This window comes from Lates calcarifer, linkage group LG14 (genome assembly GCF_001640805.2).
Source record: "Lates calcarifer isolate ASB-BC8 linkage group LG14, TLL_Latcal_v3, whole genome shotgun sequence".
In the NCBI taxonomy this organism is placed as follows: Eukaryota; Metazoa; Chordata; class Actinopteri; family Centropomidae; genus Lates; species Lates calcarifer.
This window is the reverse complement of record NC_066846.1, coordinates 6,190,641-6,207,664: the sequence shown is the minus strand read 5'-3', so window position 1 is coordinate 6,207,664 and position 17,024 is coordinate 6,190,641. Positions and strand designations below refer to the sequence as shown.

Genomic DNA, 17,024 nt, shown 5'->3' with positions numbered 1-17,024 from the left:
ACACACACCATGACCTATCCCGACTTTGCTCTTGACTGACAGTGATGCTCATGTGGGCGCGCGTACTGACACGCTCACAAAAACACACACCTGCGAGTTTTGTTTCGTTCTGCTTTCAATCAAAGCAAACAGGTGTTCGCGGCATCGGTGCGTATGAATGTGGGTGTATAGCATAGGATAATTTGATAATTGGATGATGCATGTTTACAACCCTGTCTCAGCAGGTGAAAGGCTGGTAGACATCAATATAATGAGCGAGATGAAGGGAAGCGACGACTTTCATTTTGGCAGGGTGGCAAGATGTCTTAAAATAAAAGTCAGGAAAAGAAAACAGGTGATGATGATCTGACCTGGTTTTTGATAGTATTTACAGTCTGCATTTTACAACAGCCATTCAGTGTCTTTAGATTCTATCATACCTGTCTTTATAGTAGTTTTTATTGGGAGTGGTAGAGTCCACCATTCCTGCCCAGGATTTAAATTGCCCTCACGCACAGTGGGGATTTACAAGGAAATGATGCAGCATGTAATCCAGTGTTAATGTTTGTAATTTCATCTGACTGACATCAGCCTCGGTGTTTACTGTTCACTCTTGCTATGAATTTGTCACAAAGGTTATAGGACAGTGATCATTCATCAAAAAGTGTGTCACTTTGGGCTCTTTTTTGAGTTTAAAGAACTTCAAATCCCACCTGCTGTTACCACAGAGTCGCCAAACCAACCAGGACTGAAATCTTAAGGATGACAACTTCGATGCCCTTACAGAAAAACAGAATAATCAAAACCTGTTACCTTTAAGCAATAAAAAAAGAATGGACACCAAAACAATAAACAGTGCTGACAAGAAGAAATGACCTGCCTGGAGAAGCAGTAGCTGAATAAACCAGACTAACAATGTTTGCCTCAAAAGTGAATTTGGAAAATGTTAAGTATAGCAATGGGCCAGAGGGGGCTGGAGGATGAGATGAGGGCAGGCAACGCACATATTCACACCCACTGTAAAGCACATCTCACACACACACACACACACACACAAGCTTCGACCCGTTTATTGAAAGCAGTGAGAGCACTGACCGTGATTGTTGATTCATATCAAATCAGTGGTGGTTTGCTGCTCTGCCTCGTTTGGCGCCATGAATCACCACACACACACACACACACACACACACACACACACACACACACACACACACACTGCAGAGGGCTAATGTTCTCTCAGGGTTAAATGACATTTGATTCATCACATCTTCACAGGCTCAGCTAACATTCCCATTTTCATTAGTCCATCCCGCCTTTTTCCTCCTCCATCTTTCTTTCCTTTCACTCCACTAACACTGACTAAACATGTAATATGGCCTAATACTGCACTGTAAAAAGCTGAATGAAGTGAAGTGAAGTGAAGCGTGATCATATCACTGTTTTTAGTACAAATCACCTGTGACTCCTCGAACACCCCCCGAGGAAAGTGTGAGCTGAAAAGTGCAGGTAGTGTTTTGTTTTTTGTAATCTCTCTCTCCCCTCCAGATAAAGACATTTTATATAACGACAACACAGCAGCGGCTAGAGCTGGATTTATATACTCTCTGAGGACTATGAGTTTATTTTGTCAGTCCTTTCTATTCAACTTTGAATCCAGAGTTATGTTATTGTCTTTATAGCACTTTTATGTGCCTCATATTATTTTTAAAGGCACTGTTTCATGAGAAACAAGTGAAGAGGAATGACAATTTCTCTCACATAGATTAAGACTCTATATAAACTGACTTATTATCATTATTGAAACCCCCTCTCTGTGGCTATCTCCTCCATCTTCCCTGTCCCCATCTGTTCCTCTGTCGTCTTACCACTCCAGCGCTTCATCTCCACCTTCCCCCATTTGCCCCTTTCCTTCCTCCTCTATCCATCCCTTCCTCCCTCATTCGCTCCATCTCTAACAAAGTTATTATCTCTTCTTCACAGAAACTGAAAAGGAACAAGATAAAGCCAGTGTGACTGATCTTGGTCATATCCTTAGTGTGAATGTGTGTGTGTGTGTGTGTGGACTATTATCAACTTTACTGCTGCTGTGCTCCATTAGAATTTGCTGGGTGTGAGCGTGTGCATTGGGAAGTGGTGTGTGTATATGTGTGTGTGTGTGTGTGTGTGTGTACATGCGTGACTGATCTTTGGCTGCAGCCATGGGAGCTCCAGGCTTGGGGGGTTAGGAGAGTTGGGGGGGAGGGGGGGGGAGGGGGAGGCAATGAGGCATCGAGGCAAACCCAGGAGGGAGCAGTTATTGTGGGAGGGGGAGCAGAGTGGCGCTGGCTGCCTGTGGTACACAGAGCTCAAAGAGCTTGGTTACTTGGTTAGGACAAGATTAGAGGAGAGATGAGAGGAGGATGACGCAACAAACAGAGAGGGGGGGGGGGGGAAGAGGGAAGCAGAGGGGGGAGGGGAGAATAAGAGAGAAAGGTAGAGGGAAAAAGAAACGCGAGGCCGAGATAAAAACCCAAGAACGGCAGGAAGGAGATGCACAGAGATAAAGAAAGAGGTGGAGAAAGAGAGGCAGAATGTGAGGGTGTGTGGCTCTGGGATTACAGCTATCGAGCGGCTGAAGAGCTGATGAGATGCGTAATTAGGCAGATTTAAGGGCGATAGTGAACGCGCCCCACTGGGCCGTGGATACAGCTGTCCAAGCATGTTAGAGAGTGTTGTGAAGTGCTTCCCATACTCCGGAGCACGGTGCAGATTGGAGGCGATGGTGGATGCAACCCAGTGGAACGAGAAGAACGACATCAGGGATGCAGCCTGGCTATCCCCTCCAAACAGCATTCAAAGTGGCTGCAGAATGTTGCACATGCATCACTGAGCTTTTAGTTTAGGATATACGTATGTGTGTGTGTGTGTGTTGATCTAAAGAGGATAGTGAATGCAATCTGCAGACAGACAGACAGCTGTCTATCACACTCACGACATCTTTACAGTGAGATCGAAAGATTTTATGGTGTCAGTGAATGCAGCCCATTGAGTCTAGACAGTTGTAGAGGAGGCTTCATTTTTAAAATGTTGCACAAACTGTAGCGTAGCACAGATTTTTGGGGGCTTGCAAATGCATCCCACTGGAGCCTGAAGCAGCCGCTGATGCACCTGTTCCTTACTCTTCTTTCATCTCAGGACACTGTTGCAAAAGCATCCTGCTATAAAGTCATAAGAAGCAAAACAATGGTACCAAATATGGCCAATCTTTTCTGGGAGTGGGATCTAATAAATATTTATGGATGAATATTTATACTTTTCATTTGCAGTTGGAGCAACAAAGTTTATTGAAACAAAAATTCTTCACCAGCCAACAGTTGCAGGCTGTCAGCAGTGTGTGTGTGTGTGTGTGTGTGTGTGTGTGTGTGGCCAGTACTCTTGTGGCCACTCAGTATTTCTTCCTACAGGACTGTGCTCAACATTGATCTGCCTCCAGACTCATCCATCACTTTGAGGACAAACACACTTTTTCACAAACACACACACACCACCAAAAAGACACATGTATATAATTGAGCAAACACACTATACAGGTTTACCGTACAATTTGACAGTGCAGTCAACACTCAGAGTAAGCACTGTATATATATGGTAGGGTATGCTGTGATACACACATGCAGCATCGCATGTAATGTTTAGATGTCAGCTTGAGTCATACGATGTGTGGAAAGTCGGATCAAGCCTCCAGCCAAGGTCACAAAGGTTAAGACAGAGAGAAAGACAGAGAGAGCTTGTGTATAATCCCGCGGCTTTTGGTCACAACTTCACTCTTTCTCCCACATTCCAACCCTTTCTTTTCGTTTTATCCCTCAAAAAACCTGCTCTTAATTTGAAAATACCGAAAATACCTCCTGTTTTTATCATGTGGCTGCACTGTAAGATGGTTTGTTGGCCATTGGAATAATGTAAGAAACAGGAGAAGGTGAAGTGAAGTTCATGAGTACAGAAGTCTTGCTGCTCTCTGCTCCCAAAAGAGTCTGGCTCCTTCATTTGTTGCATACAAATTCACCACAGGCTACCGAGTCAATGTAGGTTAATATTATCCTGCCTCCAGCAAAACTCAACTGTGTTCCTTTCCCTTTATGTCTATTTCTCTCTGTATTTGAATGTTTTTTATCCTCCATGAGGAGATCTAGTTCTTTTCAGAGCTGTTCTTATGTTGCACAAAAATATATAAAGTATCAAACTGTGGTCCTGCAGCCAAAGTTCTCCTTTCTTTAGCAGTGTTTTCTGTCTTCGTCTCTGTCCCTTCATCAGCATGCTGCATAACCATCTGAAAGTTTGTGTAGGCGAGGACATCAGCCAAATGGGGTTAAAAGGGTTTTAATGGGCTGTGACATTAATACGGGAGAAGATGATGCATGATATGATGAGGCTGGCTGTGGGTGGAGTTTGTGTGTGTGTACGCGTGTTTTCAAGGTTGTGTGTGTCCGTTGTTTTCTAGGGGTGTTGTATGGCAGTGGCCAGAGGCATTAAAATCTAACAAATCTGGAGGTGGAAGTTTGTTTATTTGAATATTTATCTCAGGAAGTGTGCATAAATGAGTCTGAATTTAGCCCAGGAGCAGTGGCGGGCATGCATTTACATTTACAAGTGTTAGGAAATGTGCCTTCCGCTAATCAGGCAACATGCAAAGATGACGCAGATCCCAGCTACTTTGAGAGCCGCCGTGTTAGTGTATTGAAGTTCAATTATTGCTGTACATCAGATATGAAAAGATAAATTTGAACTGAAGATAATTTTTCACTTCTTTAATTAACGTCTGTAAGCATGGGTGCCAATTATGTGGGTGCTTGGGAGCTCAAGCAACTATGGATGTGTGAGCACCATACTGTTGAGTGGTGATACTGGGAGAACAGAGCATCGTCAGGCGATGATAGATAGAGAACTGGATCACCCTCTGAACCATTATCCATCTAATTCAAAGATGCAATGTGGATTTTTCTTTCTTTATATACACATTCATGTTTCAGGCACCTTCCAGGAAAAAACTAATTCATCAAATATGGTTGCAAGTGATAGATTACACCACTATTTATTTCAGCGAACAGTGCTGATAAATAACTAATGAATTAGCATGAGGATTCCTCAGTGCTTTAAACAAAACACAATGAACAACTCAAGTTACATCTGTGACAAAAGCTGGCCAGCAAGAAGCAAATGAGGAGAACGTGTGTGTGTGTGTGTGTGTGTGTGTGTGTGTGTGTGCACCAAAGTCAGTGAGGGTGAAGAGTTTATCATCACAAACATCCTCCTCATCCCCCGGGCTTGTTTCAGATGAATGATGCAAGTTTCTCTTGCTTCCTTTCCCCTTTCTTTCCTATCATTCTCACCCATTTCTCCCCCATCTGTTTGCTCCCACTTCTCCCTCTCCTCACCTCCCGCTGCTCTCCTTTTCCCTCTCATCTATTCTCTCTCACACACAAACTCTTCAGTTTCCCCCGTCACTCTACCTTCTCTTCCGCTCTTTCTTTTATTCCTTCCTCTTTCGTTCCATCCATCTTCCATTCGCTGCATCTCATTCATACTTCTACAACCTGTTCCTCTCTCTCTCTGTCTCTTGTCCGTGCTTTTCATCCAGTCCTCCCTCCATCCCCAACAGCAATCTTAATAAAAAGGCTAAAGAAAATCCCCTTGTCACTGAGAGCTTAGAGGAAAGAGAAAGAGAGAAAAAGGGAGAGGTCATTTGCTTGCACGTGAATGTGTGTTTGACAGGGGGAGGAAGAGGATGAAGGGAGAAAAGGAGGAAAAAAGAGGGAAAGAGGAAGAGAATGCAAACACAGGAAGAATAATTGGAAGTTGCATTAATCCCCCCCCCCCCCGATCTCTCTCTTATATTCCTGAGTAGTGAAGTAGGGACACACACATAATATACCTGTCAATGCGCACACACACTTACTTTCGTCACGTCACACACACTTACCAACATGCGGTTTTTCCACCTTGTCTGCACAAGTACTCTCTTCTTTAAACACACCCTCTTATCTGTATCTTTCTACACACTCACAGCGTCACCCACTCTCTTCATGCTATACAGTGATAATAACTTTGGTATCCCATTAGTCACCATGGTAACGGCATACGGCCAACCATGTTCCATTCTCACTGTCACTTTTTAGTTCCTATATATATGCACTGTATCTATTTTCTGTTCCTCTTCTCTCTGTTCATCTATCCTGTCACTCTGCCTGTCACTCACAGATGGATTACTGAACTGGCAAAAATAACCACAAAGAAACACAAAACATCTCCACAGAGACTCAAAACAACTGCAAAGAGACTCAAAACAACTATAAAGAGACACAAAACAACTACAAAGAGACTCAAAACCACTACAAAAAGACTAATTTTATTTTATTAATTTTATTTTATATCGCAATATCATTTTATATAACTATATTATCATTTTGTCATTTAGTAAACGGCTGTAGAAAGCCAGTGATTTCAGTTTCAGATACATTGTACAGCAGTTCAAAAGTGGATTTAATTCTGGCCAAAATGGCCTCAGTCTCAAATGTATTTATCTCTTCTTTTTGTTTTCAGATTAAAGCTACTGTTGTTGTTTTTCCCCTTAAAAATAGCAGTATCATACTCAGGTAAAAAGATAACCAATGGAAACACACACACACAGGCTTGCACACACAAAACTGTCATTAAAGTGGTTTTCAAACATAACAGAGTCCATTACCCTCAGACAGTGCATTATACTTCTCCCTAGTTAAAAAGATGATCACAATTGACAGAATAGTTATGTTAAATAATAGTTAAGTGCAGAAGAATCATACATTAAGATACAAAAAATGATGCAGACATTCAGTATGTCCACATACAAACACTCATTTATCTAATTATTCAGTTATCAGCCTGTATGAGGAACACAAAGTGGTAGGGGAAGGACAACCCATACTTTAAGAAGAGATAATCAAATGTATTGATTAGAGGTTGCTGCAGGTGGATGAATGCTGTTTATAATATATATCCACAAGAACAATTTGTTTGCACTTAGGTTTGTGACTCTAAGTAAATTAAAAAGTCATAACGAACGTTTTCAGCTGCAGTGTGATACAGTCGAAACCTCTAACTTTAAAGCTGCAAATATTTTGGCACTAATACTGAACAATGAGTAGGGCAGCACTTATATTGAGTGTGGTTCAAAAGGAGCTAATCTGTCATATAGTGTTAAATTCAAATGACAGAAGGGATGATGGGGGGAAAAAAGGAAAATGAGAGTGGGGAGCAGAGACCGAACAGGCCTCTGTGCTGTTGTGGCGTTACCACAGTGATTAATGGGATAGGAAAGTTATTATCATTATCATTATGGGTATGAAATGAGTGGGTGATGCACTCATTGTGTGTGTGTGTGTGTATGCGTGTCAGCCAGATGGGAGAAACCAGAGAGTAATGTTAGCAGATTATTCATAGGGATGACATTATCTAAATCAATTAGATAAAAGGGTTTTCCTCATAAATTAGATTGTTAAGTGGAGATTACAGTAACAAGCAGAAGCAAATGTCACTGCACACACTGGATTTCCTAAAAGAAAGAGCAGTAGAAGAATAAAATGATCCAGTCTGGGCTCTGCTACATGCTTACAACTACATCAGAGTGTTATAAACTAGCTTATTTTTTTACTATTAACAGTTTATATACTCCTTATAAATTCTTCATAAGAGTACATATCATTAATAAGTGACATATAACATTCATTATCTGTTTATACTGTACACTACTTATAGATATTTACATATGCTAACAAATACATTAATAAACACTTAGAATTGCTTTTATATGTGCTTACAATTATATTACGGTGTGTTAAAAAAAACATTCATGAACTGTCTATAGACGGTTATGAATGTGGTTAGAATAAGGTGTTACAAACAAGACAATAATAGTGCTTGCTGCATGAGAAAGACCTGCAGATCTGGTAACATTTTTTTATAACACAGCTCACATTGCAGTGTAATTTGGTATTATTGATCAGGTATCAAAGGGGGGACAAAGAAGAAATTAATTATAACATGAGTATTTTTTGTAAATACTGACTAAATGGTGCAGTGCTGGGAAACGAGGTTAAAGTTTAGGGAAAATGGTGTTAACATCCTTTTCCTTATTGTGTGATTAAAAAGTGAAAACGGGAGAATAGCTGTGCATTATATTACAGCCCACTTACTGTGCACTTACTACCCCCATAGTCTTGTTTCCTCCTACTGTAACTGCATTTAAGCACCAGCAGGAGGTAGTAGATATTTTATAGGTACCTATCAATTCAATAAAATTACAGTGTAAATCACAGGCTGTGTTATTACATTTTATAGGTGTGGAAAAAAAGAAGAGTAAGACTGGGGTGTGCTTGAAAGAAACTAGTTCATATGACATGTTGTCCAACCACAGACCTGTTGGAAAAGTGTGGGGAGAGGCTGTTTCAGACATGCATTTAAACCAAAACTCAACATGCTCAGGAGCTGCATGTTTTGCTCAAGTGACGCTATAGACAGATTTCTTTTTCTTATCTATTAATACTTTTTTCATCATCTTTAAAACTTTGTTCTATTCTTAACCCCGCCAAATACCAAGGTCCAAAACATGCATCTGCGCTCACAGTCTGCCCAAACCTGCTAATAAAAACCAGTGAGAGCGTCCCTGCTGTAATTATGAGTGGGAGGGTAGCTCTATTCATGGGTGTGTGGGTGTGTGAGTTGGTGGGCATATGTACTGTTTGATATGAGGAGAGGGAGCACTAAAATTTTACTGTTGCATAGACAATTAAGCATACACACACACACACACACACACACAGATTGGATGAACACAATGTGAAGTAGAGCGAACCTCTTTTTATTTATTATGAAGAACAGAATAATCACTGTTCCTGCCAGGCTGAATAGCTGCTGGTCGGTTTGAGCTGTAACAGGTACGTACACACACACACACACACACACACACATACACACACACACACACACACATCACTTTTTATCTTCTTCACATGCATGACGCAAACAGCATCTGTAAAATGCAAATGAATGTGAATAGACCTTTGCTGTCAGTGTTGTAATGACTAGGACAGTTAAGCAATGGGGTTGGCAAGAGTTTTAACAGGTGCAATTAGTCGAGTAACACACACTCCTATAAACACACACATCCACACGCGTGCTGTAGCACAGGCTTAGCCACAGATGAGCGAGGTTGGCGGTTAAATCCAGTTTGAGAGCAGACTGCAAGGCTGGGAAGAAAGAGACAAAGACAGAGCGAGGGAGAGGAAGGCATCGAAAAGAAAGAGGAGGCAAAAAGGCGAGAGAGAGATTTAGATTAGGAGGGGAAAATTTTTGGGCTTGGCAGCAAATCAATTCACGGCATTACCAGCAGCGAGACGCCAGAGAGGCCTGGCAATCAACAGCTGAATGGACCTTCTTACTTCAAGGTCACACACCTTCACATACACACACAGAAAAATGAAACTAGACAGCAATGTGAAAGATCGAGGACACAGCACTGTTTGTAGGGATGTAGAATTTCAACCTGCTGTCTCACTGCTCAGATTCACCCTCGAATGCTCATCATTCAAATAATGTCAACAAGCTCACTCCGACAGTCTCCTCTCTGGTATCAGCACAGTTTGGGTGGCATACTCCGCACTCTGTCTTTATTGACTATTTGGGGAGCTCAGTGGAAGGATTAGCCCGTTACTTGTGTGAACATTGATTAGAGAAGAGTGCAGTGTTTCATATTGACATGAAACCTAGAAGCAAAGAGTTTACTTTTGTTTTCACCTAGCCATTAGTTTTATCACAAATCTGACTGCTGACTCTCCTCCTGAAGACCTTTAAATTTTCATTGGTCCAAATTGCACAACTTGAAATAGTAAAACAGGTCATTTATCGCCCTCTTGCACAATAAAAGGCAAACAGGATCCAAAAAATCTTTATGTAAGAAACTAGAGAATCCCTCACTGTTGCTCACTTGTACTTACTTTATATTACACTAATAACACTAATGTGACATGCAGTTCCAACTATGGCCACTTTGACAAAATCTCTTCACAGGCCAGTGCAGTCTCTGGAAGTTTGGTAGTTAAGGTAATGTAGTATAACTGCCAAATATTGCTAGAAGAATTGTGTGAAAAAATGACCTGCTAGCTAGCTAACAACTATTAACTGGACCTGGACTACAGTCATGACAACGACAGCGTTTTTTTTTTTACAACGTTTTGCATCTAAAACCTGTGTTTACAAAATACTTGCTCTCAACAACATCTGCACATGACAATATCATTATGGCTAAGGTTAGGCAAAGATCATGGTTATGGCAAATAAACTGGTTAAAGTATGGTCAGGTTTAGGTAACTAAAACACTTGGCTTGGGACAGTTCAGTGTAATTTCAGAGCCACTTGACATGGTTTCAATTAGAAGAGTAAAGATTACTCATCAGAGAGACAGATACATTCACCAATGCCTTTTACACTTACATTTTAAAGCCAGGTATCCATCCAAAACATATAAACTGTAAATGTGTACAAAAGTAGTGTATACATACACAGTGTATCCTCTCTCCCCTAGGAAAGCTTTCTTTGTGAGACATCTCTGAAACATAAGCCCCATAATGCTCAGGAAATCTACAGCTCAGTCCTTGATATTCTTCTCTCTGTGAGAGAAGAAGTTGGCAGCAGAACCGGCTATTTTCCAGTCGTTTGGTGCAAAACCTCTTGGGGCTACAGCTATAGCTGCAATCTCACTCGAATCAGCCCTGGTGCAATGGCAAGGCAGTGTGGTCTGAGTACAGTCTGATTATTCTGACCTCGCATTTGAAGGTCTGTCCGAAAGCATCGCAAGAGGTTGTTTCTACAACTGGAACAAGGTAATCAGTGTTTGACTCATTAGGAATAAATTATTTTAATTAACCGTATCCACAATCAATGGAGGACGAGGCTGAGAGAGGAGATTAGAAAACAACAGTTTATATTTACGATGTGACTGACAAAAGAAGGAAGCATCAAGTGCAGCAGTGAGCAGGGGAAATGAGGGAGTGCTATAAAAAAGGAGGAGAAGTCAGGAGCTAAAGGAGATATATAGCCTGACTAATATGGATGGTGTGGATTTCCATTTTAACCTTGAGGAGGAATAAAAATCCTATACACACACACACACATACACACAGTCTTGACTCATATATAAGCCTTTAGTAAGATGCTTCATCCTGCACGAAATCCTTAAAACCCTCCAATCATCTGTGGAGTGAAAAATGCAGCATGCAACACCACAGTATACTCTAATTGTTCTAAGAATTATACTACTCAGATATTCTCAGAATTTACTTGTATGAAATTATAAAAAAAAAAGATTCTGTTCAGATTTTGCTCAAGCACAATCTGAGCAGTGGATTCGTGTGCAGGCAGGGATCAATTTCAGCAGCAGCCATGCAGGGCGGTTTGGCCATGGCCTTCATAGTGGCTCCATTAGCCCAGACCGGAGTGGTGGGGGGACAATTTCACCCAATTTGTCTGGCCTCTAATGCATTCATCTCTGGCTAGCAGGCAAGCTTGGGATGCTTAATTTTAAAATGCACTCTATCTCAGATTAGCCATTACACTGTGACAAAGTGGAACTGATACTGCAACCACAAGAGATTAAAGTAAATCAGGTAAAAAAAAATAAATAAATATAAAATAAGATTACCCCGAGTTACTTTTTCGGAAGGCTCAAATGCTGAAATCAATTCAACAAGTAGAGAAGCAGGTACCGTACTAACACTGTCGGTTCTGAAGGGGGTAAAGCACTAAAAATCTATATATTTGTTACAGCAATGGATCAAATAAATATATGTGATGTAAAAGGTGTCACTCGTAATGATGAATCCACAGAGATTTATCTCTTTATTTTGCCATTCGCAACTACCTGGTGTTTGCTAGCAAATTCGCTATATCAACAACGATAATGTCAGTGTTGTGTTTACAGCTTGTCTCTGCTGCCCCCTAGTGGCCAAAACAATCAGTTATTGTAGGTTTAGCTTTGCATTTCATTTGTTACTGACATGAATGCTATAATTTATATTAGTTCTATAAATGATTCAGGAAATAAAGATACAAAACAACTTGCCTAGCATCAGATATTGTCAGATAAGACTGTGTGTTGCGTACTCAACATGTTGTAAAACACAAAAAGAAATGTCAACAGAACAACTCTAAACAATATGGGAAATGCTGAAGAATGAACTGTTTAAACGCTTTGTCTTTAAAACATTGTCAGTCGACATCAGTACCGCAGCTGTGATGAGACAGAGTTGTGGTAAAATTACATGAAAATGTCTGGTTTTTCCAGAAACCCATTATATCGTTTTTCAAAGGGCTAAGACATTGATCAAAATTGAATTTTTTATACCTCTGTCTGACACAGACCTTTAAATGTGATCTTATATCTTCCAGTGAACTTTGTAGAGACAAAGTAGCGCCTTTGATAAAATGGCACTGGAAATGGCCAAAGTCATTTTAACATTTAGCCCATTTCTTCTGATGAATCGGAAATTGTCTCTTTTATTTAAAGAAACTTTTTCATGACCCTGGGCCCGGGCCAAATCACTGGTAATGCCTCGAAAAATGTCAAAAGTTCTTGGAAGAAAAGGAGAAATTACGGTGAAATCTATTTTGTACTCCAAATTACCACAATGACCCCCATCAAAAATGCCCATTACTGTCTTCACTGTGAGAAAAGGCTTTAGAATTTCCTGTCAGAAATACACTAATATCAGTGCAGATCTAGTGGATGTTGCGACCAGCCGAGTTTTCTGCCGGACGCTTGACGATGCAGAGACTAATTGTCCATTATGTAGGTAGGAGCGTCTGATCCCACCTCGTTCCTGTAATGATAATGGCTTCTTGCAGTTAGCTGTTAATTACTGCTGCTGCCCGCATGAGACTGTGTGTGTGTGTGTGTGTGTGTGTGTGTGTGTGTGAGTGTGTGTTCGTTCATTATGCTGAGCACGCTCATCGAGTGTGTGCAGCCATGGGTGAAACCACCCCTCTGCTGCAGAGAGACAAAGAGAGGGAAAGAAAAAAACAGGAGCGGCAAAGTTAGATAGGCATTCTTACAAACAGGTGCTGTTAGTCCCTGAGTCACCCTGACCTTCTGATTGGTCCATCAGCACACACTCATAGAAAATATGCGCACGCACACACAGACAGAGTGCGTCTGTGGCGTGGTGATGTCAGAGCAGTGGTCTGTACTTGACACCACCATCTGGCCTAGCTGCAGGGAAACACACACACACACACGCGCGCGCGCACGCACACGCACACACGTATACGCACACTATTGTTACAATTAATGTTAGAAGACCACAGAATAACTCACCCAAACACAGTCTCTGACACTAACAGCACACAGATAGAGAATAAGCACTCAAAAGTACACTCTGTTTCTATAGAAACACAGAAGAAACATTTACATGTACTTCCAATATCTCACACAGACATCATGCACACCAACTGCTAATACGCACACATATTCCTGCACATGAATAATTTAGTTATGTTCACATAAATTTCAAAATATCCAGCCTCAAATCAATTAAGATGCAGATGCCCCTCTATCACAGCTCCCTAACAAATCTCTGAGACGCCTTGCCTTTGACTAACAGTAAAGTATATGAGTCTCTGGAGCTCTTGAACCAAGCCCTGCATTAAATTATAAGCTGAAATATTAAATGCATTTGAGAGACTGTAAACATCCAAATGAAGGGCTGTGAAGTTCCTTCTACAGTTGTGTCATTTCCCAAAATCACTTTCAATTAATCAGTGACTTTGGGGCTGTCTTGTCGCATTACTTTCCTTCCTCTTCCTCCTGAAACCAAATCTATGTCCCAAATCCATACTGCACACTAACACAAAGCAGGTTTTGAGTATTTATCATGTTCGCACTGAAAAAGTGACGAAACCAAGCACATTCAACGATGTCTGTACGCAGGCTAAATTTGCTTGATTTTTGAATGTGTTATTTGATTGTCCCACAATCAAATGCATAAAGGAAATGGAGGAGCTAATGAACTGCTAATGGTGGTGAAACTCCTTAAAGATGATTGTGGAAAACAAACAAACAAAGTGAGTATTAAATCCTTGAAAAACATTTTTGCTCGCTCAGTCCCAGCAGAAAGCTGACATCCCACCTGCAGGAACCAACTGATGTATCTGTCAACCAACTCATCAATAGCTGTGTTATTATGAACAAACTGAGTTGTGTGTAAACATCAGTGTGGTCCTGCTCTCCTAAAGTCAAATCTGCATATGGGTTAAATCTCTGTATCAGTAAGCATAGGGCATTAAAATGGACATCTATATAAAAATGTCAAACATTATTACTTTAACCTTCAGCTAGAAAAGGTCGATTAAGCACAGCTGCCTTTTTTCACCAACCTTCACACTCACAGTTCTGCACTGTCGGCCTCAGAACTTCAGTGTCTTGTTCAAGGGCAGGGTGATGGTAGCTGCTGAGGGAGGGCAAAGTGTGTGTGGATCTGGGCATATGTGTGTGTCTCTCACTCATTCTCTTCATCCAGACACTTCAGCTTCACCTGGGATTCAAACTGACAATCTTGCGGCTGCAGCCTCACCTTATTAACCACTGGGCCCCAGTCGTCATCTGCTAGAATGACTTTTTGTACAGTTGTATTGCCGGGGCCGGGGCTAAATGTTGTACTGAATGTAATATACAAGCTCCTTCTGATATACCTCCATTAAATTCCAATATTCTAAACTCAACAGCGGTGTGAAGGTAATGGCACTCATACATTTCTATGCATGACTGTGCACACAGGAGACAAGAGCATTTACTGGACAGATATGAAGCAGTATACTGTATGTGTGCATGTATGTTGGGAATATGCAGAACAGTGACTAGAGGTTGTTTAAGCTTCCTTCACTTCATTCAGCCATGACTGCCTGTCAGAGGAACACTTCCCTGGAGATATATATATATATATATATATATATACACACACGCACACAGAGCTGTTAACAAGTTAATACTATGTAAACTCTGCTCTTTGTATGGCACCAGCTCTGAGTTAAAGCTGAGAGACCTCAGTTTCAGCCCCTGATGTAGATCGTTCTTAAGTGTCACATTAGATGAGACAGCATGTCTCCAAATTTCACGATGTGCTGATGAGCAGAGCAGAGCAAGGCCAAAGCACACCGAGGGCAAGAGCTGAAAACATGCGCTGGTTTGCCAACCACACATATAGAAACAAGAAATACATCAAATTTATCCTGAGGGGGACATGCATCCATTAAACTTCATGACAAATTGTCCAGTAGCTGTTGAGATATTTTGGTCTTAAAATATTAGCCTGTTCATAACTAATTTGTCTTCTCTGCCATTTTGATAAATATCTCTGCTTTCAACTCCGTCTCCATCTCTATCGCCCTTGTTTATTCTCTTCATCTCTTTTCATTCATTTCTCCGCCTGAGCTCCTCTTAGTCCGTTACATCCTTGCACAAGATTTTCCCCCAAAAAATGACCCTGCTTAGACTCAGTGTTATTCTTCATTAAAGAACTGGCCTGTCTCCATTCTTTATCTCCAACATAATGGTTTCCATCTATTCGTTTCACCTTACAAAGTCATTATAATGTTCTAATTAGGTTTAATCTTGTCCCACACTCCATCTCCATAGCAATCATCCATCCATTCTCCACCTCCTGCAGCAGCCCCGTACTCCACTTTGCATCGGGCTCTCATTTCAGTTAATCTCACCCCTCTTCTCACCTCTTTTACTTCTCACTCCACCTCTACCTGCCACCTTCTCTCTACCTCCTCCAGTCACATCTGTCTGCAGTCACTTATACTGTGGTTGCTAAATTTTCCTCTCTTCATACTTTTTTCTACATCTTCTTTCCTCAGTTTCATCAGTCCCTTTTTGCCATACAACCTTCCGTACCTCACCCACTTCCACCTGCCATGCAGTTCCTGTTTTCTGCCTCTTCCCTTAATGACACTGTTGCCTCATGACTCCAATCTTTCAGTTTTCCTGTCGTCTTCAAGTGCTCACTCCATTTCCCTCTTTCTGGCTTTATTGATTTGTACATTCACCAGTGCAATAAAACAGCACCATCTGCACACATCAGCATCTTTGGAACATATGGCTACAAATTAGACAGTGGGTAAGTCAGCATAATCAACAAAACTAATTATGTCAACACTGGAATTAGTTGCCATGTTAAATGATTTAGAACCAAGGAAGTAATTTCTAATTAAATATATCACACATAGAGATTTTAAATGAATGTTTTCACAAACACAAATTATGGAAGAAAGAGAGAGAAAAAAAAAAAAGAAAGGAGACGAATGTAAAGCAAAGAACAGATGGACGAGCAAAGAAGAAGATTAGCAAAGACCCAGAGACCTGAAGAAAGAACCAACTAATCAAAGAAAGAAAGAAAACACGACCTCATCTATTTTGTTGCAGTTGGCAACTAATGAAAAAGACATTTTTAATTATTCTGGCCCAATCAAATTAGAAGGACTTCATTTGTATCTGACTCACCTCTCGCCCCCTTCGGGAATGCATTTCAATTACCTACTCATGTATTCATTATTGATCCTATGGTGAACCAGTGCAAGGATTCAGATACTTATCTGAGCCACGATCCATATGCACAAGGCGAGAGCCCGCTGGTAATAAAACCACCGCACACATTCAGCAGCCATTAGAAAGCAGTTAAAGGGTTATTTCATTAAAACTGTGAGCATTCAAATGACCTTTGACCTGAGGGCTATGAGCTGGCCAGCTGTACAGCTCTACCTCTATTTCTCTCTGTGTGTTTCTATTTCTCTCTCTGTAACTTTGTCCTTTTTACTCTTTTCCTTTAATTCAATTCAGTGACATTGCGATAAATTACACACGTAAACAATATAAAAAATTGCACAAATTCACCTCCAAAATTAAACCTTTATGTCATCTCTTGCTCTCGCCCTCTCCCTCTTTCTAGCTCTGCGGTGCGCACGCACGCACACACACA

General features: G+C 41.0%; 1 protein-coding gene across 3 annotated transcripts in view; it reads right to left on the bottom strand.

The window, feature by feature from the left end:
* The window catches only part of LOC108888772 (sodium/calcium exchanger 3), an 88,851-nt gene that overhangs the window by 53,923 nt on the left and 17,904 nt on the right, over positions 1-17,024 (bottom strand). The window lies entirely within an intron of this gene.